At 31.3% G+C, this 23,044-nt stretch overlaps 1 long non-coding RNA gene across 3 annotated transcripts; it reads left to right on the forward strand.

The window, feature by feature from the left end:
* Nucleotides 1-10,361: 10,361 nt before the first annotated feature.
* LOC147808321 (uncharacterized) lies at nt 10,362-20,448 on the forward strand. Of its 3 annotated transcripts, XR_015434859.1 has the most exons (4): nt 10,362-10,572; nt 12,704-12,786; nt 14,184-14,243; nt 19,887-20,448. It is a non-coding gene; the product is annotated as an uncharacterized LOC147808321 (long non-coding RNA). The 3 variants fall into 3 exon arrangements; XR_015434857.1 differs by lacking the exon at nt 19,887-20,448 and having other exon boundaries at nt 10,367-10,572; nt 14,184-14,757; XR_015434858.1 differs by lacking the exons at nt 10,362-10,572; nt 19,887-20,448 and adding an exon at nt 11,164-11,460 and having other exon boundaries at nt 14,184-14,757.
* Nucleotides 20,449-23,044: the final 2,596 nt, after the last annotated feature.

Below are 23,044 nucleotides of genomic sequence, written 5' to 3' on the forward strand. Positions count from 1 at the left end.
GGGAGGGGTCCTGGGTTCGAATCCCAGGTACGGTCAAATTTTCAAAAAATGTGTTTTTTTAAATTTTGTTTATTTTAAATTACATTATTTTTTTTAATGTGTTTTTCGATATTCTGGAGGTTCCTGCATGTAGGAAAAATTTTTTTTATTGGGAAAATGGGAAAAAAACTCGAAAAATACAGAGAAATTAGTTTATTTGCTCTTTTTCGACTTCTATTGTAACATTTTGGATATTCTAGCATGCATGGGGTGTTTTCTGCGTGCGAAGTTCAGCAAAGAGAGCGTAAAGAAATAATAAAAAAAAGAATAAAAAAATAAAATGGCTCGAGAAAGGTTCAAATTTCAAGACCCCCTAGCTCCTTTTAATATCAAGATATAATATTCAAACTCGGACTCTAGGTAGGAGTCTATGGTCCGATCAAGGCTGCTGAAGAGAATTTTTATAGGCCAATTAGGGGGGTCTCAGTGGGCCCCTTAAGGTATATTGCGAAGATGAGAGGTGAGAGCTTTTGAAGCGAAACTGTCGTAGGCTTCACGTATCACCGTGGACTGGAAGGTAGGCCACCAAACAAGCAAGTTCGCTGCAGGAGGGAGGGGTCCTGGGTTCGAATCCCAGGGATGGTCAATTTTTTAAATAATGTTCTTTTTTTTAATTTTGTTTTTTTTAAATTACATTATTTTTTTTAATGTGTTTTTCGATATTCTGGAGGTTCCTGCATGTAGGAAAAATTTTTTTTATTGGGAAAATGGGAAAAAAACTCGAAAAATACAGAGAAATCAATTTATTTGCTCTTTTTTGACTTCTATTGTAACATTTTGGATATTCTAGCATGCATGGGGTGTTTTCTGTGTGCGAAGTTCAGCAAAGAGAGCGTAAAGATATAATAAAAAAAAGAATAAAAAAATAAAATGGCTCGAGAAAGGTTCAAATTTCAAGACCCCTAGCTCCTTTTTATATCAAGATATAATTTTCAAACTCGGACTCTAGGTAGGAGTCTATGGTCCGATGAAGGCTGCTGAAGAGAATTTTTATAGGCCAATTAGGGGGGTCTCAGTGGGGCCCTTAAGGTATATTGCGAAGATGAGAGGAGAGAGCTTTTGAAGCGAAACCGTCGTAGGCTTCACTTATGACCGTGGACTAGAAGGTAGGCCGCCAGACAAGCAAGTTCGCTGCAGGAGGGAGGGGTCCTGGGTTCGAATCCCAGGGACGGTCAAATTTTCAAAAACTGTGTTTTTTTTAATTTTGTTTATTTTAAATTACATTATTTTTTTTAATGTGTTTTTCGATATTCTGGAGGTTCCTGCATGTGGGAAAAAAATTTTTTATTGGGAAAATGGGAAAAAACTCGAAAAATACAGAGAAATTAGTTTATTTGCTCTTTTTCGACTTCTATTGTAACATTTTGGATATTCTAGCATGCATGGGGTGTTTTCTGCGTGCGAAATTCAGCAAAGAGAGCGTAAAGAAATAATAAAAAAAAGAATAAAAAAATAAAATGGCTCGAGAAAGGTTCAAATTTCAAGACCCCCTAGCTCCTTTTAATATCAAGATATAATTTTCAAACTCGGACTCTAGGTAGGAGTCTATGGTCCGATCAAGGCTGCTGAAGAGAATTTTTATAGGCCAATTAGGGGGGTCTCAGTGGGCCCCTTAAGGTATATTGCGAAGATGAGAGGTGAGAGCTTTTGAAGCGAAACTGTCGTAGGCTTCACGTATCACCGTGGACTGGAAGGTAGGCCACCAGACAAGCAAGTTCGCTGCAGGAGGGAGGGGTCCTGGGTTCGAATCCCAGGGACGGTCAAATTTTCAAAAAATGTTCTTTTTTAAAATTTTGTTTTTAAATTACATTATTTTTTTAATGTGCTTTTCGATATTCTGGAGGTTCCTGCATGAAGAGAAAAAATTTTTTTATTGGGAAAATGGGAAAAAACTGGAAAAATCCAGGAAAATCAATTTATTTGCTTTTTTTTTACTTCGATTGTAACATTTTGGATATTCTAGCATGCATGGGGTGTTTTCTGTGTGCGAAGTTCAGCAAAGAGAGCGTAAAGATATAATAAAAAAAAGAATAAAAAATAAAATGGCTCGAGAAAGGATCAAATTTCAAGACCCCCTAGCTCCTTTTAATATCAAGATATAATTTTCAAACTCGGACTCTAGATAGGAGTCTATGGTCCGATCAAGGCTGCTGAAGAGAATTTTCATAGGCCAATTAGGGGGGTCTCAGTGGGCCCCTTAAGGTATATTGCGTGGATGAGAGGTGAGAGCTTTTGAAGCGAAACTGTCGTAGGCTTCACGTATCACCGTGGACTGGAAGGTAGGCCACCAGACAAGCAAGTTCGCTGCAGGAGGGAGGGGTCCTGGGTTCGAATCCCAGGGACGGTCAAATTTTCAAAAAATGTTCTTTTTTTTAATTTTGTTTTTAAATTACATTATTTTTTTAATGTGCTTTTCGATATTCTGGAGGTTCCTGCATGTAGGAAAAATTTTTTTTATTGGGAAAATGGGAAAAAAACTCGAAAAATACAGAGAAATTAGTTTATTTGCTCTTTTTCGACTTCTATTGTAACATTTTGGATATTCTAGCATGCATGGGGTGTTTTCTGCGTGCGAAGTTCAGCAAAGAGAGCGTAAAGAAATAATAAAAAAAAGAATAAAAAAATAAAATGGCTCGAGAAAGGTTCAAATTTCAAGACCCCCTAGCTCCTTTTAATATCAAAATATAATTTTCAAACTCGGACTCTAGGTAGGAGTCTATGGTCCGATCAAGGCTGCTGAAGAGAATTTTTATAGGCCAATTAGGGGGTCTCAGTGGGTCCCTTAAGGTATATTGCGAAGATGAGAGGTGAGAGCTTTTGAAGCGAAACTGTCGTAGGCTTCACGTATCACCGTGGACTGGAAGGTAGGCCACCAAACAAGCAAGTTCGCTGCAGGAGGGAGGGGTCCTGGGTTCGAATCCCAGGGATGGTCAATTTTTTAAATAATGTTCTTTTTTTTAATTTTGTTTATTTTAAATTACATTATTTTTTTTAATGTGTTTTTCGATATTCTGGAGGTTCCTGCAAGAAGGGAAAAAAATTTTTTATTGGGAAAATGGGAAAAAACTTTAAAAATCCAGGAAAATCAATTTATTTGCTCTTTTTTGACTTCTATTGTAACATTTTGGATATTCTAGCATGCATGGGGTGTTTTCTGTGTGCGAAGTTCAGCAAAGAGAGCGAAAAATATAATAAGAAAAAGAATGAAAAAATAAAATGGCTCGAGAAAGGTTCAAATTTCAAGACCTCTAGCTCCTTTTTATATCAAGATATAATTTTCAAACTCGGACTCTAGGTAGGAGTCTATGGTCCGATCAAGGCTGCTGAAGAGAATTTTTATAGGCCAATTAGGGGGGTCTCAGTGGGGCTCTTAAGGTATATTGCGAAGATGAGAGGAGAGAGCTTTTGAAGCGAAACTGTCGTAGGCTTCACGTATGGCCGTGGACTAGAAGGTAGGCCGCCAGACAAGCAAGTTCGCTGCAGCAGGGAGGGGTCCTGGGTTCGAATCCCAGGGACGGTCAAATTTTCAAAAAATGTGTTTTTTTAAATTTTGTTTATTTTAAATTACATTATTTTTTTTAATGTGTTTTTCGATATTCTGGAGGTTCCTGCATGTAGGAAAAATTTTTTTTATTGGGAAAATGGGAAAAAAACTCGAAAAATACAGAGAAATTAGTTTATTTGCTCTTTTTCGACTTCTATTGTAACATTTTGGATATTCTAGCATGCATGGGGTGTTTTCTGCGTGCGAAGTTCAGCAAAGAGAGCGTAAAGAAATAATAAAAAAAAGAATAAAAAAATAAAATGGCTCGAGAAAGGTTCAAATTTCAAGACCCCCTAGCTCCTTTTAATATCAAGATATAATATTCAAACTCGGACTCTAGGTAGGAGTCTATGGTCCGATCAAGGCTGCTGAAGAGAATTTTTATAGGCCAATTAGGGGGGTCTCAGTGGGCCCCTTAAGGTATATTGCGAAGATGAGAGGTGAGAGCTTTTGAAGCGAAACTGTCGTAGGCTTCACGTATCACCGTGGACTGGAAGGTAGGCCACCAAACAAGCAAGTTCGCTGCAGGAGGGAGGGGTCCTGGGTTCGAATCCCAGGGATGGTCAATTTTTTAAATAATGTTCTTTTTTTTAATTTTGTTTATTTTAAATTACATTATTTTTTTTAATGTGTTTTTCGATATTCTGGAGGTTCCTGCATGTTGGAAAAAAATTTTTATTGGGAAAATGGGAAAAAACTGGAAAAATACAGAGAAATCAATTTATTTGCTCTTTTTTGACTTCTATTGTAACATTTTGGATATTCTAGCATGCATGGGGTGTTTTCTGTGTGCGAAGTTCAGCAAAGAGAGCGAAAAATATAATAAGAAAAAGAATGAAAAAATAAAATGGCTCGAGAAAGGTTCAAATTTCAAGACCCCCTAGCTCCTTTTTATATCAAGATATAATTTTCAAACTCGGACTCTAGGTAGGAGTCTATGGTCCGATCAAGGCTGCTGAAGAGAATTTTTATAGGCCAATTAGGGGGGTCTCAGTGGGGCCCTTAAGGTATATTGCGAAGATGAGAGGAGAGAGCTTTTGAAGCGAAACTGTCGTAGGCTTCACGTATGGCCGTGGACTAGAAGGTAGGCCGCCAGACAAGCAAGTTCGCTGCAGCAGGGAGGGGTCCTGGGTTCGAATCCCAGGTACGGTCAAATTTTCAAAAAATGTGTTTTTTTAAATTTTGTTTATTTTAAATTACATTATTTTTTTTAATGTGTTTTTCGATATTCTGGAGGTTCCTGCATGTAGGAAAAATTTTTTTTATTGGGAAAATGGGAAAAAAACTCGAAAAATACAGAGAAATTAGTTTATTTGCTCTTTTTCGACTTCTATTGTAACATTTTGGATATTCTAGCATGCATGGGGTGTTTTCTGCGTGCGAAGTTCAGCAAAGAGAGCGTAAAGAAATAATAAAAAAAAGAATAAAAAAATAAAATGGCTCGAGAAAGGTTCAAATTTCAAGACCCCCTAGCTCCTTTTAATATCAAGATATAATATTCAAACTCGGACTCTAGGTAGGAGTCTATGGTCCGATCAAGGCTGCTGAAGAGAATTTTTATAGGCCAATTAGGGGGGTCTCAGTGGGCCCCTTAAGGTATATTGCGAAGATGAGAGGTGAGAGCTTTTGAAGCGAAACTGTCGTAGGCTTCACGTATCACCGTGGACTGGAAGGTAGGCCACCAAACAAGCAAGTTCGCTGCAGGAGGGAGGGGTCCTGGGTTCGAATCCCAGGGATGGTCAATTTTTTAAATAATGTTCTTTTTTTTAATTTTGTTTTTTTTAAATTACATTATTTTTTTTAATGTGTTTTTCGATATTCTGGAGGTTCCTGCATGTAGGAAAAATTTTTTTTATTGGGAAAATGGGAAAAAAACTCGAAAAATACAGAGAAATCAATTTATTTGCTCTTTTTTGACTTCTATTGTAACATTTTGGATATTCTAGCATGCATGGGGTGTTTTCTGTGTGCGAAGTTCAGCAAAGAGAGCGTAAAGATATAATAAAAAAAAGAATAAAAAAATAAAATGGCTCGAGAAAGGTTCAAATTTCAAGACCCCTAGCTCCTTTTTATATCAAGATATAATTTTCAAACTCGGACTCTAGGTAGGAGTCTATGGTCCGATGAAGGCTGCTGAAGAGAATTTTTATAGGCCAATTAGGGGGGTCTCAGTGGGGCCCTTAAGGTATATTGCGAAGATGAGAGGAGAGAGCTTTTGAAGCGAAACCGTCGTAGGCTTCACGTATGACCGTGGACTAGAAGGTAGGCCGCCAGACAAGCAAGTTCGCTGCAGGAGGGAGGGGTCCTGGGTTCGAATCCCAGGGACGGTCAAATTTTCAAAAAATGTGTTTTTTTTAATTTTGTTTATTTTAAATTACATTATTTTTTTTAATGTGTTTTTCGATATTCTGGAGGTTCCTGCATGTGGGAAAAAAATTTTTTATTGGGAAAATGGGAAAAAACTCGAAAAATACAGAGAAATTAGTTTATTTGCTCTTTTTCGACTTCTATTGTAACATTTTGGATATTCTAGCATGCATGGGGTGTTTTCTGCGTGCGAAATTCAGCAAAGAGAGCGTAAAGAAATAATAAAAAAAAGAATAAAAAAATAAAATGGCTCGAGAAAGGTTCAAATTTCAAGACCCCCTAGCTCCTTTTAATATCAAGATATAATTTTCAAACTCGGACTCTAGGTAGGAGTCTATGGTCCGATCAAGGCTGCTGAAGAGAATTTTTATAGGCCAATTAGGGGGGTCTCAGTGGGCCCCTTAAGGTATATTGCGAAGATGAGAGGTGAGAGCTTTTGAAGCGAAACTGTCGTAGGCTTCACGTATCACCGTGGACTGGAAGGTAGGCCACCAGACAAGCAAGTTCGCTGCAGGAGGGAGGGGTCCTGGGTTCGAATCCCAGGGACGGTCAAATTTTCAAAAAATGTTCTTTTTTAAAATTTTGTTTTTAAATTACATTATTTTTTTAATGTGCTTTTCGATATTCTGGAGGTTCCTGCATGAAGAGAAAAAATTTTTTTATTGGGAAAATGGGAAAAAACTGGAAAAATCCAGGAAAATCAATTTATTTGCTTTTTTTTTACTTCGATTGTAACATTTTGGATATTCTAGCATGCATGGGGTGTTTTCTGTGTGCGAAGTTCAGCAAAGAGAGCGTAAAGATATAATAAAAAAAAGAATAAAAAATAAAATGGCTCGAGAAAGGATCAAATTTCAAGACCCCCTAGCTCCTTTTAATATCAAGATATAATTTTCAAACTCGGACTCTAGATAGGAGTCTATGGTCCGATCAAGGCTGCTGAAGAGAATTTTCATAGGCCAATTAGGGGGGTCTCAGTGGGCCCCTTAAGGTATATTGCGTGGATGAGAGGTGAGAGCTTTTGAAGCGAAACTGTCGTAGGCTTCACGTATCACCGTGGACTGGAAGGTAGGCCACCAGACAAGCAAGTTCGCTGCAGGAGGGAGGGGTCCTGGGTTCGAATCCCAGGGACGGTCAAATTTTCAAAAAATGTTCTTTTTTTTAATTTTGTTTTTAAATTACATTATTTTTTTAATGTGCTTTTCGATATTCTGGAGGTTCCTGCATGTTGGAAAAAAAGTTTTAATTGGGAAAATGGGAAAAAACTGGAAAAATCCAGGAAAATCAATTTATTTGCTCTTTTTTGACTTCTATTGTAACATTTTGGATATTCTAGCATGCATGGGGTGTTTTCTGCGTGCGAAGTTCAGCAAAGAGAGCGTAAAGATATAATAAAAAAAAGAATAAAAAAATAAAATGGCTCGAGAAAGGTTCAAATTTCAAGACCCCTAGCTCCTTTTTATATCAAGATATAATTTTCAAACTCGGACTCTAGGTAGGAGTCTATGGTCCGATCAAGGCTGCTGAAGAGAATTTTTATCGGCCAATTAGGGGGGTCTCAGTGGGGCCCTTAAGGTATATTGCGAAGATGAGAGGAGAGAGCTTTTGAAGCGAAACTGTCGTAGGCTTCACGTATGGCCGTGGACTAGAAGGTAGGCCGCCAGACAAGCAAGTTCGCTGCAGCAGGGAGGGGTCCTGGGTTCGAATCCCAGGGACGGTCAAATTTTCAAAAAATGTGTTTTTTTTAATTTTGTTTATTTTAAATTACATTATTTTTTTAATGTGTTTTTCGATATTCTGGAGGTTCCTGCAAGAAGGGAAAAATTTTTTTTATTGGGAAAATGGGAAAAAACTTTAAAAATCCAGAAAAATCAATTTATTTGCTCTTTTTTGACTTCTATTGTAACATTTTGGATATTCTAGCATGCATGGGGTGTTTTCTGTGTGCGAAGTTCAGCAAAGAGAGCGTAAAGAAATAATAAAAAAAAGAATAAAAAAATAAAATGGCTCGAGAAAGGTTCAAATTTCAAGACCCCCTAGCTCCTTTTAATATCAAGATATAATATTCAAACTCGGACTCTAGGTAGGAGTCTATGGTCCGATCAAGGCTGCTGAAGAGAATTTTTATAGGCCAATTAGGGGGGTCTCAGTGGGCCCCTTAAGGTATATTGCGAAGATGAGAGGTGAGAGCTTTTGAAGCGAAACTGTCGTAGGCTTCACGTATCACCGTGGACTGGAAGGTAGGCCACCAGACAAGCAAGTTCGCTGCAGGAGGGACCGTCCTGGGTTCGAATCCCAGGGACGGTCAAATTTTCAAAAAATGTTCTTTTTTTTTAATTTTGTTTTTAAATTACATTATTTTTTTAATGTGCTTTTCGATATTCTGGAGGTTCCTGCATGTTGGAAAAAAAGTTTTTATTGGGAAAATGGGAAAAAACTGGAAAAATCCAGGAAAATCAATTTATTTGCTCTTTTTTGACTTCTATTGTAACATTTTGGATATTCTAGCATGCATGGGGTGTTTTCTGTGTGCGAAGTTCAGCAAAGAGAGCGTAAAGAAATAATAAAAAAAAGAATAAAAAAATAAAATGGCTCGAGAAAGGTTCAAATTTCAAGACCCCCTAGCTCCTTTTAATATCAAGATATAATATTCAAACTCGGACTCTAGGTAGGAGTCTATGGTCCGATCAAGGCTGCTGAAGAGAATTTTTATAGGCCAATTAGGGGGGTCTCAGTGGGCCCCTTAAGGTATATTGCGAAGATGAGAGGTGAGAGCTTTTGAAGCGAAACTGTCGTAGGCTTCACGTATCACCGTGGACTGGAAGGTAGGCCACCAAACAAGCAAGTTCGCTGCAGGAGGGAGGGGTCCTGGGTTCGAATCCCAGGGATGGTCAATTTTTTAAATAATGTTCTTTTTTTTAATTTTGTTTATTTTAAATTACATTATTTTTTTTAATGTGTTTTTCGATATTCTGGAGGTTCCTGCATGTAGGAAAAATTTTTTTTATTGGGAAAATGGGAAAAAAACTCGAAAAATACAGAGAAATCAATTTATTTGCTCTTTTTTGACTTCTATTGTAACATTTTGGATATTCTAGCATGCATGGGGTGTTTTCTGCGTGCGAAGTTCAGCAAAGAGAGCGTAAAGAAATAATAAAAAAAAAGAATGAAAAAAATAAAATGGCTCGAGAAAGGTTCAAATTTCAAGACCCCCTAGCTCCTTTTTATATCAAGATATAATTTTCAAACTCGGACTCTAGGTTGGAGTCTATGGCCCGATCTAAATTTAGTTGTTATTCATCTTTCATTATGCATATTTTGAACTAATGATTTCATGCATTCATCAGTCTTAATACACTCATCATGATAATACATTCATCAGTCTTAACTAATTTTTCTGACTAAATGTTTGAATGAGAGAAGCAAATTGCAAATATTTTGTCATTTTCATGGAAACTTGCATGATGATTATAGTAATTGATTAGAAATGAATGTAACTAATAACAGATTATAATTAAATGTTTATCAACTATTTGTAATCAAGTAATAAAATATTATCACAATTTCTCATTACAGGCAGTAATCATTGCTTATAATCATAACAAAAAGTGGTTACAGATAATCACAATTACAAGTAATCAAAATCTATAATTGCAAGTAATCAGCACTTCCTGTTATCATAATTTGAGTTTAGGAGAAATCATAACTCTCAGTAATTATAAACTTATTATAACCAATTATCTTTAATACAAGTAATTATAAAATACAATAATTTCAGTAATGCAATCCTAATTTCACGTAGGTTTAATTACATTTTAATCAGGATTGTTGGTAATTGATTACTTTTCTACACAATGCATATATTGCATATTAAAATGAATGCTATTGTTAGGTATATTAAATGGATACTTTTAAGGATATATGTGCAAACATAGTTATGTAAATACATTGTACACACTAATACCTATGCATGTTATTGTATGTACATAAATGGGCAATTCTATGGTGACTGGTGTTACATTTTGATGTGTTTTCTTTTTTTTGAAATTTTTTCATTGATAAATTACATTGGAAGGACATTGAGTAATGTGTCTTATTTTTATTTTAAAATGCTCCTCCATCCATATGCATTAATGGGATGGTTTTTTATGATTTAATCTAGAGAAAGCTTTAAACTAACAGGAAGCATTTAAAAAAAATAATGAAATGACCTATAGAAAATGGCAAATAAAAAGAAAAGCCCTTGTGACTGATGTTACAAATACAAAATATATTAAAATTTATCTAAAGTTTTTTTTAATCAATATTATAAAATATTTAAAAACTGCAATTTTTGATTTTATATCTAAAACAGTTGATAGAAAAAAATAAATTTGTTAATGGAGGGAGACTATTCTAAGTATACAATATGTAAATACATAGAAATACCTTGCACGGCATAGGTAAATGTACATTGTGTGTGTAGGTATATTGTGAAATCACTTACTTTATAATTAATTACGCGCTTGTAATAAAGAATATCCTAAATTTTAGTGGACACCTGAAGGTAGAAGACTGGTGCTTCTAGTGGTGAATTTACTTTATGAAATGGATTTACTTTTAATTTTGAAGCTATTTTACAGGTAAAATAATAGTTGTTTTCTAATTTTTTGTGATATATCTCTCTTATCCATTTCTTATGAATTAAAATTTAGTTTATCATAAAATTTCTATTCACGTATGTTGCTTTTTATTCCTACATGAAATCAATGTTCATTATTGATATTTCACTTTTTTATTAATATTTTCAACTCCCTCTTTCTCTTTGTCAGAAATTGTCACACTTCACTACCATTCTTTGTCACAAATTGTCACACTTCACTACCATTCTTTGTCATACTACTACACAATCACCTCGTATATTACTTAAAGATAAACTGTTAAGTCAAGGGAACCCAAGTTAAAGCTCTCTGTTAAAGAATAACATTTATGCATTTTATAAAATATTTAATAATTTTTATCTAAATGCAGGACTAAAAAGCAAAATTTTTTCATGGAGTACTTGCATACCTTTTTTTTTATAAAATGAATAATTTTTTTAATTAAAAATTAAATAAAAAGAATAAAATTATAAATTAAAAACAATTTAAGACAATTTTACAATGCTCCATAGTTTTTTTAATTTTTTTTTAATTTTTACAGTATCTTTATGAGCTGTATTTGTATAAACTAGTGATACAAAACTTTTAAGGGGAAATTGTTTGTGCATTGCTCAGGGAAACACGCAATTTATAAGTGCGTAAAAGAGAAGATAAACTGTATATTATTTTTAAACTTTTAATTCCTACTTCACAATTAGTTTATATTGTGATCATTTGTAATATTAATTAATTTTTTTATAAATTCTAAAATATGTAAATTTTTTACAGTGCCTTTGATGACCATTTATATTAATTGAGGTTCTCATTAATTGAAGAATTGAAACAATTCCAAACATTTAACCATTCAGTACTTAGGAACAGTTAATTTAGGTAACTTTATGCGTTCCTGTTCAACGGTTTGAATGTCACTCTGATTGGGACTATTTAGAGAAATATTAGCTTCCTGAAAGGAATTATTTGAATAAAGTTCTTTGTTTAAATTCTTAATGATGTTCTAAATTTTGTTCTAGTTATTTTTTTCTTTGTACTCTTCTATACATTTAAATTCTCTTCAGTGGCATCGATTTTGATTAAGCCCTCAATCTGAGTAATTCTTCGAGATCTTCCACACTTATGACCGGTTTTAGAAAGTCACTTTCGATTTTTGCAATTATCTTTGTCACCGAAGCTCTAGCGATGATTTGTCTACTACTGAGAATATTTTACATCTGCACTGTGGGCTGTGCGAGCCTGGTGTGTAATTCGTAATCATCAGCTACCCCTGGGCTTCTTTTTTACCCTCTGAAATCAAGCTGAAAAATCTATCGATCATTTTATAATGGCTCATATAATCAAGAAAAGAGTTCTTTATCAGAAACTAGTTATTTTATCATGATCATGTAAAGTCTTTGAAAATTATTTGCATTTTGTTAATGTATATAGTGCTTAAGAAAAATTTTTGATTTCTTAAAAAGCATTTAAAAGGTGTTTGCTTTTTGTTGAAATATTTGATGAAACTTATGTCTTGTGAGTAGCATAATTTGTTTGTATGACATCTTTAAAATCAACTTTTTTTAGTTTCCACTGAAGGAAGCAATATGAGTTATAAAATGTGCCCCATCGTCGTAACATTTTTTTTATTTAAAAATTCTCTAATTAAAAATGGATTGTTATGTGTTTCAATTTTACTTAATTTTTATTCAATAGTCTGATAATACATTTCTGAAGCGACAGATTTAAAATATTTTACTTGAACAAATAAAAATGTGTTTCTTCTAGCTTGAAATAAAATTGTATTTGCATATGCATATGTTTATAAAATTTCAGTATGCTCCAATTTCCTATTTTTCTGGCTTGATTTGCAACAAGAAGAGGAAATCCCTAGCTACTATAAAATTTCCTTTCTATGTTCTAAACAAAAATACACATAATCTTCTTATAATTGCTTCTCTAATGCTTGCAGCTATATAACTTTAAAAAAAAAAAGAAAAAACAGAAAGAAAAAAATTGCTTAAGCAGTTAAAAAGTAAAAATATTACATTTGCTCATATATGAAATTGTTGCATTATAGTACACTAAAAATTTATATATTTTATTCTATGTGCATTTTAAATGTTTTAGATTATTATTTTAGATAATTTGGATGTTCTGTCACTTTTTTGTTGTTTACAAAAACTTTGATTACACATGGTTCAGAACCTGAGGATACTTTATTAGGTATGAATGTTAATTCTTTTTATTTGTTATTTTATTTGAACTGATTAAATTAATGATACTTTAATAGTAAATTCATTAAACCAGTGCTAAAATTAACTAGGTGTTATGTTACAAAGTGCAGAATATATTGTTTCATCCAATTAATTTTTGGATCCCATGTAAATTTTGTAATGGAATGTCGAAAAATCCATCAGGAATTTATTAAATATATATGCACATAAATTTTTTAATATTAGGTTATTTGGGGTTATTATTTTTAACTGTTAAATCTGTTCAAAATTAAAATGTTGGTGTTCATGTTTTTGTTTTACTTATGTAAAAACATATTTTTACAGAATTTATATTATCATGTTTCATATTAGCTTAAATAAATGAGGCTAATCTGAAGTAATTTGTAACTTATTTTTGGCACCCAAAAAATTGAGAAGCCAGTCCTAAATATATGCTTGATTCTTTGTTTCGGTTGCTAAATATATTTTTTCTTTTATTTTATCTTAACCTTCCGAAGGTTTTATTAGTAATAAAAAAGAGTAGACGTTAGGAAAATACCCACTAATCTATGAAGTGATATTTATTCTGTAAAAATTATTTACTGCATTTAAAAAAAAATATTTTATAATATTTTAAAAGTTAAATTATAATAGTATTGTAACTATCAAAAACTACAATTTTTGGGATCAAAACAATTGTAATGAAAAATATTTTTAAATATGATTTTAAAGGCAGGCTAGATTGAATTTACTTCGTTTTTCCTTACTGCATTTTTTAAGGTTTTAAGAATACATTTAACGCAGGGTAATATGAGCAAAAAATCTTAACTTTTAATTTCATTTTGGATTTGTTTTGTATGGGCCAGAAAAAATCCTTTTTTTTTTCTTATTAAGAACAATTCCGTTTTTATTTTATCTGCTTATGAATAAAAAGTATTTAATGTTTTGAGTATTTTTTTAAACTAAATCCTATCAGAATTATACAAGTTAAGCATTGCACGAAAATAAACTTTTTCTTGTTCAAACATTAGCTTATTTAATGTTTATTTATTTATTTTTCTTGCCATGTATTATAAATATGTTTGTAACAGGTATAAATAATTGGATCATTTCTTAACAATGAACACAAAATCTTTTTTATCATTCTGGAAATTGCGCAGTTTTTGCATTATGTTTCATATTACCCTCATTATTCTTTGATTTCATTTTAAATATCCTATTCTATTTAAATTGGACCTACTTTTTTATGAAAAATCTTTTATTTTATTTCTTATTAACAGAAAATTAATGAACCCAATTAGTTCTCATTCAAAGTTTTTGGTACTTCATTAGATGTTTTATTTTGAAATTTAAACAAACTAAAATTAAATTTTTGCAATTGATATTTAGTATAAATTTATACTGCAGATGAATGTAGCCTTCTCCCGAACCAAGTGCCGATAATTGAATTATGAACACAAGCTTTAGGTGTGTATTTTGCACTTGCATTTGTGAACAATAACAGTGTAATTATTTATCACTTTTCTTTTTTTTTTATGATTTCATTTGAAATTTAAAATCTAGTCATTATCGTAAATAACAGGAGTAATATGCTTACACATTATAATGCGTCAATTGTGGCCAAGGTTGTAGAGGAGATGTGAATATTAAGTAATCATGATGCATTACTTAGACATGTAATTCTCAAATGAAGGAAATGAGCGTGCTAGTAGATTTATGTCGACAGAATTACAAACAGATTTTAAATGTATATGCAGTTTTAAATATATATATACCCGTCAATGACGATTTCTCAATTTTAGTCTTCTATATTAATAATGTTAAAAAATCACGGTATTTAGAGGTCCTCTAATATTATTGCCTTGAAATACCATGTTTCAACAACTTACCAAGTCATCTTTCAACAAAAAAGAATAAGTATTTTAGAATTGTTGGAAAATTCTTTGTGTATTCTCTCTTTATTAAAAAATCATAAAAACTCTTTTGAGTGTTCATTATGTTTTGTTTTGCTGCATGAAAACTTGAAATTACTAAGATACTTAGAAAAGTGCTCAGGAATTGTGATGAAATAAAAAAAATTATCATTAAAAAATTAATTGTTAAGCTTGTTGGAAAAAATACCATTGTTCGCAGACTGCAGGGATACCACTACAGAGTCAAATTTTGGCATGTTAAAAGGTTTCCACGTGTTTGTTTATAATCTTAACAAGGAGATTTTTTTTTAAAATTTCAATTTGTTCACGAATTTTTCAATTTTGAAAGCTTTTTGTGTGAATTTTTTCTACCTTTTTTTTTATTTTCATTGCTTTTGCATTACATTTTGCTTTTTCTGCTCAAAAAGTATTAGACTTAGAAACTTGAAATCAAGAAAGCGTGTAGAAATGTGTACAAGGAAAAAAAGTATGATTCTATTGTTATTTCGAGAATTTACTACAATTTCAGCAACTGTTAAACTTGTAGTAAAAAAAAGATAACTGCTGAAATGCAACTACAGATTTGAAATTTAACCCAAGTTTAAATTCTAAGAAAATATTTCTACTTTTACAAGCATCGTGTGTATATTCTTAATGATATTAAATTTTTTTTTGTAAATAAATAATTGATCAATTTATGATTCATAATCAATTAATTATTCTTAACATTAATTAATAGATTATTAAGTAATAAAAATTAATTTCTGGCAATTTTTGAAATAAAATATTATAAATTTAAGAATTGTTTAAGTTTACTTAATGTGTAACACATTAAAATTGATACATAACTAAATTGTGTTATTTAAAGTATGTCAAATGAAATTATTAAAAATGTGAGTGATTTTGTTTCCATTATTCATCTGAGATGAATATTCTATGTTGAGCAGTATAGGCTAAATACCAAATATTTGTATGTAGCATCTCTAATTTAGTAGCAGCCATTGTTGAGCAGAATCTTGTATCTATTTGCAATTTAAAAACTTCTTAAAAAAGGCTTTAAGCAATTTTTTCAATAACAAGACCCTATTTGCACAAATTCTCAAAAGTAGGACTCTGGTTGAAAGAGTATGACTTACCGCTAGTTTTATATTCACAAATTATGTGTAGTTTTTTTCACAATTTTACAAAAACAGGACCTTTTACAATATGTCTGGACAGACCCCTGATAACCTTTCTCTATTTGAATTGATATAAATTTTGTAAATGAGTAAAATTACTTTTTATTTATCTGTTCTGATTGAGTCACACATACTGTGTTCTTGTGGCTAAACTTTTTTTTTTAAAGTCCAAAGGATTATTTGATGTAATATAACTCATGATTGTAAAGGGTGCGCCATTTGTTATTCTCATAGACTGCAAAAAAATTCTTCTAAGTATCCCTCTCTCTCTCTCACTCAAAAAAGAAGTATAAACACCCAGACCTGGTTCATGTTATTAAGGCCAATCATTTAATAGCTGGAACACCTTTTTAGATTTGTTGACCAAAACTCTGCAAAAAAGTAACCATTTTTAAACTGGAAGGTACAAGAAGAAAGGGTCGTCCACCGCGCAATTGGCTGGGCGCAGTTGAGAAGGACCTAAAGATAATAGGAATAACTAACTGGAAGGCTATGGCACAGAATAGATCAAGATGGCAAAAACTTATTGGGACTCCCTTGGCCTGTCATAGGCTGTAGTGCACAAAAAGAAAAAAGGATTATTTTACAAATTCAAGTGATCATCCATTTCGTTATGTTAGCAAATGTTCTTGCATGAAGCTAAAATGATTGTTTATTTAGAAACCGAAATGTTCCACGTGTTGTGCACAAAAAGAAAAAAGGATTATTTTACAAATTCAAGTGATCATCCATTTCGTTATGTTAGCAAAAGTTCTTGCATGAAGCTAAAATGATTGTTTATTTAGAAACCGAAATGTTCCACGTGTTTATGCAAAATATTGACATTTAAGAAGAAGTAAACAATGGTGAACGAGAATCGTTTGGGGGGATTGGTGAGCAAAGCGAGCAGGGGTCCAAGCCTTCCAGTAAGATGAGAGTAAACAAACAAAAATAACAAAATGTAATTAAATTTTGTTTGCATTTTCATGGGAATTTCAATTAGAATGGCAATTTTTATATCTCCGATATAATGACATCTTTAATTTATGATGTTTTTGTCCAATTTGACAGCGTCGTCATATCAAGGTCCTACTGTATGCATAAAATATTTTTCTGAATAAATTATAGAGGTAAGTTATAATAAATCTGAGTATCAAATTACATCATTGCTTTGTTGCAAGTGTCTTGATTATTCAAGTTCTAAATTTCTTTGTTTTTTCTATCATTAGTGAGAATAATTATGAATGTGCATATTAATAGATGAATAAAAAGTTTGAGATTTCGTATTCGAAATAGGGAACCCACTTCTAGTGTAAGGAAATTTGGATGTAATGTTTCCTAAGGATCAATATTTTCTAAAGTCTATGGAAATCTACTGGGAAACAATAATACTATATTGTTTGTTTTCTTATCATGATGCTTTAATATATGTTAATTTTAGGTGTTGCTAGCCTATCCCTGTTCATCATGGTGTGTAGCGTTTTTAAAAAGTGCTTAAAGGTGCTTATTTCCGATTTTCGTTATTTAAAAGCCTTTTAAGGTGCTTTTTCCATAGGGTGTTTTAAAAAGTACTTAATTTTCCCTTTTGGAAAAGGAGATTTTTTTCTTTACCCTGTCGGTTTTTTCCACGTATTATGCAAAGCGTGGTTTTCTTATGCATACTTTTCACATTGTTCTATACAACGTTTTCACAATTCATTCAACCACAACCCATTTTAACAATTAACCACAATCCAACTGTCAGTTTGAAGAAATACTTGTGAGTCCGTATGAGCGTCTACTGAGCTGAGTTCAGTGAGATTATTGCGTTCAGTATCATATTCCAATATATCATCTTTTCCAAACTGATAGGTAATATTTAAAAAGAAAATTAAATTAATGTAAAGAAATTTTAATGATAAGTAAAATTTTATATTTTTGGAAATGTATATATATGTTGCAATTTTTGTTTAATTATACATACTTTTACATAAAATTTTCTTTAAAAATGGACAAATATTTTCAAATATAATAATGTGCATAATATTTCTATTCAGGAATATATCTCAATATGATAGATTGAAAAGTAACAAAATTCATGCCAATTTAGTTTCAGAATTCCCTATCAACATAAATACCTGAACATTGTAATTTTTTCAACAAAACTTTTAAAAAGTTTTAATAAATACAAAATGTATCACCTTTCTATAGGTCTAAGAAATTTTACTTTTTTGTCTAATCTATTAAGATTTAATAGACAATTTGAAATTGTAAAAATTTGATTTGTTGAAGTGTGGAACTATCCACAAACAATTCTACCAAGTGATTGAAGTATCTTATACATTCTACCTACTTTTTTATTTCAGAATTTTTAGGACTTTTAAATATTATAAAGAAAAAAACTTGAATTCAATAACCAGAGAATTTTTAAATGCCTAATTGAGGAATTGAATTCAAATTTATATTTTTGGAAATGACATTTAGTTGCATTTAAAATTAGTAATACTTCAATCAAAAATATTAAAATCTAATTAAAAAAATAATTAATTTACAATTTTAAACTAAATTTTAAATTTTTTTAATGGGCTCATATTATGAAATTATTTTATTTGGGAGTTAAATAACTAATCTAATTTTGAAACTAATAAAAGAAAAAAAATATTTTATTTAACATATGCTTCTTTTAAATTGCATTTTTTATTAAATTTTAATCTGTGATTTGAAGATCGTGTTTTTGAAGTTTTTTATGCTACTATGCAAAAAGCTTGTTTTTTTTTCATAACTATTGTGGCAGGGTTCCCACTCAAATTTCAGAAATAAAATCCCCATACTTTGTCAGGAAAATTTTTCAAATTTCCAGAATATATTTTTTTAATATGAGGCAATATCTCATCAAATATATAATTTTTTATACAATAAATTACAAATTACTTTTTGATCAAAAATATATCACATATTATTTTTGTAAAAAATGACATTTCAGTAGATGGTTTACCATGTAGATTTTAAAATACACAAGTATATAAATTATAGATAGAAGCAATATTTTAAGCACAAAATCTGAAAAAATTTAAGTAACATGGTAACAAAGTAACATAGTTCATCAATAAATCTATTATTAAAGAAAAAAGTAATCTTACATCTGATTAAAAGCCAAACTTAATTTATGCAGAAAGATTAAAAATATAGTATTAGAACTGAAAATATTGTTAGATTGAAGAAAAAATTTAAAACAAATTTTTGAACAAAAAGTAGTTTTTACAAATTAATGATATAATTTTAGTTTTAATCCAAAAAAGTTTAACCATGTTGCAGTAAAGCTTTTACAACCTATTAACTTTGTGAAACTTATTCAACTCATTGGCTAATTATCATTATTTTCAAGAATCGTTCCAGGTGTTGGCCAAAACTTGAAAAAACTTTACACAGACCTGAGAAATAATCAATTTTAAAATTGATGATAACAATTAGTAACCAATGAGGCTCCAATGTCTAACATATATTTTTATTATTCTGTGTAAAAATTTTGCTATTATTAAATTTTGTTAAAAATATTAATTTGTGAAAAATATTTTTGTTAAACAATTTCCTGTTTCAAATTAGTTAAAAATACTTAGTTTTTAAAAATTAAGCTTGCTTTTTAAGCTTTTTGTTATTTTCTAATCATAAATTGATTAGAAAATAATTATATAAAAATAATTGACTAAATAATTTTAATATATTACTTCATAAAAGAAATAAAATTTCTTTCCAATTTCTGTCCAAAATAATGCTTCTGTCTGAAATTCATCTAATTGTCTACACTAAAAATCCACATGTTAAGCTTATTTGAATTTTATTTTTTACAAAATTTGATATTTTGCAAATTTTCTATCAAGAAATAAGTTTTATTGTCAATTGAACAAAAATATATTTTATTTCTGACAAAATATTGCCTTTTATAACAAAAGTGTAATTCGGAATTTAATTTAAATTTTAATGAAAATTCTGGAAAAGTCAGGAGATTTTATTACTAAGTTTGAGTGGAAAATTACCATAATTCTTATTATATTCATTTTTAGCTTGTGCAGATGCCAATAGACTAGATGCCATTCCAAACCAGTAAATTAAACTTTCTTCTTTAACACTTAATTTTATGACTGATGAAACAAGGAAAATACGTTCATCATGTTAAATATTTTCAAAATGATAAGTAGTTTTTCATTGCATTCCTGCCAACATCGGAGAAATAAAATAACAGTGATTTTACAAATTGTGCCAATTTTGGGTTTACAACTACTCGTGTTCAGCTCTGTCGCCTTGTAATTTTGAAACTAATCCAGAAGACAAGGGAACTCCTGGATCAAGTATTGGGAGAAATTTGTTTCAAGGAGAGCTTCTGGGTGGAACCAATCTGCATTTAATTTACATGTAGAGGAAAACCACGAAAACCTCCCACGGTTAGACAGATGACAAGGGGACATAATTATACAATATTAAATAATTATACAATGATAACTTGTTATGTATATAATTTTACAACATACAAAAATTACGGTTGTATACTGAGAGCAATTAAAATAATTATTTTAATAATTGTTCTCACCCGGTACATTATCTTACAAGTGATGTATTACATCCTAAGCTTACAATATCAGTCTTGTGAAATTGAGAAATGGTTCCTTCAATGGTGTGAACTTTACTGTTGTACCGTAAATCTCAGGTTGAGAGTTGTACTCAAACTGTAAAGGTAAAGAGTTCATGAACAAGGTTAGTACCCAAATCCTAAAACAAAAAATAAGCACCTTTTAAGAACTTTTGAAGTACTCAAAAAATATTTTCAAGCACTATATACATTAACAAAATGCAAAATAATTTTTATAGACTTTACTTGATCATGATAAAATAACCAGTTTTTGACAAAGAACTCTTTGATAAAGAGATTTTCCGGTTCGATATCAGGGGGTGAAAAATGAAGTCTGAATTTGAGAATATCTTGAATAATGGAGCAGAGTTTTATAATTTTTTAAAGGAAGGCTGCAAGACGTTCCGAATTCATAAAATACTTTTTATATTGAAGTTTTAGTAAGCTAAACTCCATTAAAAAAGTATGTTCACCATCCTGTAAATATATGAGTTCATTGTTTTATCTGTAAATTTTTTAATTTGATCTGTAGTGTTGACATTTAATGTTAAAACATATATATTTTTTAATATTTTTTAATACTTTGTTTTAATTATACTTGCGTTTTTTTTATTAACGGACATGTAAATATTTTTTTAATAAAATTGTTTTTTGAAAATAGTTAAGCTTATTTTTTGATTTGTTGCATACAAAACTTCCATGAAATTACTGTTACCATGAATTAAAAAATAGTTTTGGTTATTTACTAAATTTAATATTAATTTTAACATTTTTGTCTTGTCAGATAAAATATATATATTACAATTTTCACGTATCGTTTTATATTGGAAGATGATTCTTTCTTTGTTCAAAGCCTTTTTAAATAATTTCAGAAAAATATTTTACTATTTATCAATTACTTTTGAAATTTTAAGCACATTCGAATTGGATTTTTTTTTCATTGCCTTGTGTGGAAAATGTAATTATTTCCGCATCTGCGTTGCTTAAAACTACCGATAGTTCAAATATTAATAGTTTTACAGTGCTTATTTTTTTTAATTTTACGCAATGTTTTATATTATATTTTAAATGCATCGTTCATTTAAAATTCCTAAGATCGATGGTCGCAATGCGGTATAAAAATAAATCAGTGGTCAAGTAAAGAATTCCCGCTACAGCCCGTAGTGGGTCATGGGGGATAAGATTGCACAATTTCGTGACCAACGTCATGATTGTGGCAATGTGGTAGACACTACGCACATGCCCCCTTTACTTTACGCACCAACTGATACCTATCGATCTGAAGGTGAGTGGGAATCGAACCTTAGCTCTTCTCAATGACTGCCTTAGCCGGTGAGCCATCACGGCTCAAAACAGTATTAGGAGAATTCCGATAATTTCCACCAATTTTTGCTGTTATGAACCAATCCACTTCAAATTTGTTCAAACGTTAGGAGACACTCCCGCCGGACCAAACTGTCAACTTTAAAATTACCCTCGAGCACCAATTGGGGAGCTTTTCATAGCAATAGTAGATACATATTATATAAGGCTGGGATAGCTTGGTATGTTAGGTGCTGGACTCAGTTTTATAAAAACGGGAGTTCGAATCCAGGCGGCCGAAGACTCCCCGTATAGTAAAATGGTGACTGTTGCGCGCTAAATCTGTTGGATCACGAAGTACTCCATGTTCTCATCAAAAATCAATACGTCTGGGGGTACTCAATTGTAGATTGATGGTTCTCCGGTTCTGGTCAAAATTATGATCTGTAGATGTATGAATGGGTCCGCCATATGAGCAGGTGTGGCAGAAGTCAAATTCTTGGCCATAGATGGCGCCACTGGAATTCAGGAACAATCTTACCCCCTCTGCCTATATGGATAAGTACAACAACTATACATATTACATAAAATATTTATCTATCAATTCTAATAGATAAATATTTTTATAATAGTTGCATTGAGATAAAGTTGACGACCTCTCCCAGATCGAACTTATCTATAGAAGTATTTTAAACAAAACGCTCTAGCGGAAAAGACTAGGAAGCTTTTTTCATGCAGAAGAAACAAGTTGCTGTTACGTTTTTCGGTTTTACACGTTTTCACTGTTATTTTTGAACATCTTGTGATAGATTATAGTAGAACTAAAGTAATGAACAGTGCTGAAAAAAAAGTAAGCAAAACACCTAGAATAACTTTTAATCTAATGACAGCATTTTTAAGTTCTTGTACTTAATAGTTCAAGGGGGTCGGGTGATCTTAAATCTGTTAATTAGTTAGTGCAGATGAGTTACGAAATCAGATACAAAAACGTATTTTCTCTGAATAACAATTTTTTTACCGATTATGATTATTAACTCCCAAAATAAAGGGGATTGCTGGAAAATAGAATCCCAAAGTTTGGTGAGGGGATCTCCTTATTGTTAATTTTGCGTATTTCGTCCTAAAACGTTTTAAGAAAATAACATAAAATTTAATTAATAGTATGAAAAGAAAGACAAGTATACATCGAATGTTCTTTAGCCACCTGAAAATGTCGTTAAATGATTTCAGTCGGCCCTGATTATCTGGCATATGTGATGAAAACAATCGATTTTGCAGCAAAAAGCATTTTCA

The sequence above is a fragment of the Parasteatoda tepidariorum genome, chromosome 6 (assembly GCF_982258835.1).
Source record: "Parasteatoda tepidariorum strain Cologne lab strain chromosome 6, Ptep-v5.0, whole genome shotgun sequence".
NCBI classification, from domain to species: domain Eukaryota; kingdom Metazoa; phylum Arthropoda; class Arachnida; order Araneae; family Theridiidae; genus Parasteatoda; species Parasteatoda tepidariorum.